The sequence below is a fragment of the Hyperolius riggenbachi genome, chromosome 6 (assembly GCF_040937935.1).
Source record: "Hyperolius riggenbachi isolate aHypRig1 chromosome 6, aHypRig1.pri, whole genome shotgun sequence".
NCBI lineage: Eukaryota > Metazoa > Chordata > Amphibia > Anura > Hyperoliidae > Hyperolius > Hyperolius riggenbachi.
Window position 1 is genome coordinate 271,075,576 of NC_090651.1, and position 3,782 is coordinate 271,079,357.

The window sequence follows — 3,782 nt, forward strand, 5'->3', positions numbered from 1 at the left end:
AGAATAACAAAGCGGACCTAAACCCAGAACTTCCTCTCTGCTCTAAAAGATAAGCAATAGCATAGTAATCTTTTTAAAGAAAAACTATTATTTGTTACAGCTTCCAGAACACCTACAATAAATCTAGTGTCTAATTCCTGGTTTCATGGAAGTACAGAAAGAGTTAACCTCCTGTGTTTGCATGTTAGCACATAACTCGGCACACCCATGGCAAAGAGCTGCCAGCTCAAACTACACTTCTGATTACTTGATGAGGAGGGAGAATTGGGCAGGCTGTTCTCTATAAACACACACATTTTAGATTTCTCTGCGTTTTCCTGTCTCCTGCAAGAGTTTAGGTCCACTTTGAGTAGAATTATTGCACAATTACAAACAGACCACACTGCCTAGAGGAATGCAGCATCCATTCCTAAAGTTTAAAAGGTCTCTGTTTATTTTGCTCAGGGTTTGTTATGCCTTCTGCTAAGTATAATCTAAATAATTTACATGGCCAAAAGTATACAGAAACACAAACCCTACACTGTATGTGCTTATTGTACATTTTAAGTGAAACTCCACTTTTGTGGAGAAATAGGCAATCCCTTTGGCTCAGTTAGCACTGTTTGTGTTTGGGAAAGTTCATATTATTATGTGTTTCTGTACTGCAAACAGACTACAGATTCCTGACTTGAAAAATAGTGCCGATTATGTTTACGGTTAGTTTAGAAATGTGTAGCTAACTGCAAATGAAAATTATCATGCATTTATCAAAGCAGGTAGTTTTGGTGCAGTGGCGCTTATTGTTACTTGGCACTTGTTGCTACTTGGCCCCTCCATGGCTACCTTTAGACGTGGAGAGAGAGGTTAGTGTTAGATGTGGGGAGGGAGGTTAGTGTTAGGAGTTAGGCGTGGGGGAGGGGGGTTGGTGTTAGGCATGGGGAGGGAGGTTAGTGTTAGGAGTTAGGCACAGGGAGGGAGGTTGATGTTGGGGATGGGGAGGGAGGTTAGTGTTAGGAGTTAGGCGTGGGGGGAGGAGTGGTGTTAGGGATGTTAGTGTTAGACGTGGGGAGGGAGGTTGATGTTAGACGTGGGAAGAAAAGGTTTGTATTACTAGTTAGTGTGGAGAAGGAGGTTAGAGTTATACATGGGGAGGGAGGTTAGTGTTGGATGTGGGGAGGGAGATGCAGGTTAGTGTTAGACGTGGGGAGGGAGGTTAGTGTTGGATGTGGGGAGGGAGAAACAGGTTAGTTAGACGTGGGGTGGGAGAGGCAGGTTAGTGTTAGACGTGGGGAGGTAGGTTAATGTTCGGAAGAAGATTGTAAAAATATTTAATATTTTGCTGGTATCTTGCACTACAGTTCACCTGTGACAATACTAAACAGTGTACTGCATTTATATAGTGCTCACATTTACTGCAGCAACTTACGGAATACATCCAACAAGTCCTAGTCCTGTCACTAACTGTGTCTCAGTGGAGCCCACAGTAATTCCTGCTATGGTCATGGTCTAATATCCCTTCCACAGACTAAGGTCAGCTTCTGGGGGAAGCCATCTACATCAGTATGTTGTTGGGATGTGGGAGGAGACTGGAGTGCCAGGTGGAAGTTCATGCACACACAAAAACAGCAGGCAGACTCTATGCACATATAGTCGAATCTATAGTACACTTCAAGGGAACTGGCCAAGTAGTTTACTATAGCAAAAGTTTACTATATCAGGATTGGTCATACATTGTATATTCATACAGGTGCATGGCCGGAACCTGGGGTCTGAGTTTAATTTAACAAGAGGTTTACTATATCAAAGTTTACTATAATGAGATTCTACAGTAGTAACCTAGCCAAGATTTAAACTTCGGGCCCAGCGACACAAAGCCAGCATACTAGCCATTTAGCCACTATGCATGAAAGCATAATAGTTAATAACACTCATTTTAAAAACCAATGTGCAGCATCACTGAGTGAACAGCTTTTTATTTTGTTGTGAAAATAGAATTTTGCTGCAATTTCAAAATCTTAGGAATTAATATGGAATTGTCTTCTGGTGCCAGAACAGCCTTGATTAGTCTGATAAGGTTTTAGATTGTTTTCAGGGCAGATCAAGAAATGGCTGATATATTTCTGAGCAATTTGTCCATGTTGTTTGATCCACAGGGTGTCTGCAGGTCATCATCTTTACTGCTGGCAGACAAGGGAAAAAAATAGGGAGCTTGAACTGCCATTGTCTATAAACACACCCACTAACAATGTAAAAGGCTAAACGTATATTAACAGTGCAATGAGGTTCACAGACACGGAAATCTGACATCACACTGTGGGAGGGGTTTTACCATAATATCATCCATAGAGATGTCCCTGATAATTAATTGGAGAAAAGGCAAAGATTTCTCATGGGAAAGTGGGTATTGGCTAAGGATTGGGATGACGCTGCTCTTAAAGCGGGGTTGCACATACTTTTGGCCATGTAGTACTACAGGAAGAGTCCAGCCAAGAGACGTAGAGTAGCCAGGACTAACAGTCCACAAACCAGAACAAGTCTGTTTGCACTTATGCAGATTCCCATTCACAAATCTAGTTTTTCACTTAGTGTATATGTTTTATCGCACAAAACAAATTTCACTGCCATGTAGCACATTGTGTCTGACATATTGCTGAGATTATAAAAGGTGCAATGTGCAGCAGCAATTCTGTGACAACAGTGTCAGGTACGAGGAAACCACAGTACCTATGGTATTTACAAATGCCTTATTTATTGTACAGCAATATGTTGGTGCTTAACAAATAAAAGATGATCCTATTTTGTTCTATGGTTCCCCATAGAGAATAGTAATTTGTGCCCAACTTAGAGCCTATTGAGCCTCGTGATTTTTTGGTTAGTGCTATGTTTGTGCTGCAACAATTAAGATTTGTGCTGCTTTCGTTTTGAAGAGAATTGCAGTTATTTGTTCCCAGACAATAACATCACCCAGCCCCGTACAACAGCCTGCGGACCTGAAACTGCTATGGTCGGATAGTGCTGTGTTTGTGCTGCAAAAATAATCATTCTATCTTTAGTTTTTGAGATATTCAAGTTTTATAAAGGTCAGAAGTTCACTCACTTTTTGCTATGTGGTAGGGGAGCTGAGTGAACGCTTGACCTTTATAAAAACTTGAATATTTCAAAAACGTTAAAAGATAGAATGTTAATTGTGCGGCACAAATCAGCACAAACACAGCACTGACCAACTATACCAGTTTCATGTCTGTAGGTTGTTGGTACGGCAGCTGGGTGATGTTATTGTCAGCACAAATCTTTTAATTTTTGCAGCACAAACATAGCACTAACCAAACATGATGGAAGTTTTATTTGTGCTGATTGAGCCTAAATAATGAACATGGACACCTTCAAGTTGCAACCTTTATGAAAACAACACTGTTGGGCACGTCTGCATATCAGCTGCAATTATGGAATAATCTGATAGGGAAGATATCAATATTTATTATATTTCCTCACAGCTGTATAATGTGCTGCAGAGTGCAACGCTATATTTTTGAGGAGAGGACTGAGGTTTCAAGCATGTTTATATTTCAAACCCTTAATATTTAACATAAATTAAACCTCTAGAAATTCTAAACTTGCCGTTTGGTTTTAATACTTATATAGAACAGAATATTCTAACCCAAATTATAGAGTATAAAAATATTTTCATATCAATACGCCAGAAAGTAAATCCTATAAATATGTTGCCTGTAGGTCATCGACTTGTCTAGACTGAGAGAGTATTGTATAGCTATACCTTTTTATAAAACAAGAGGCATATTAAA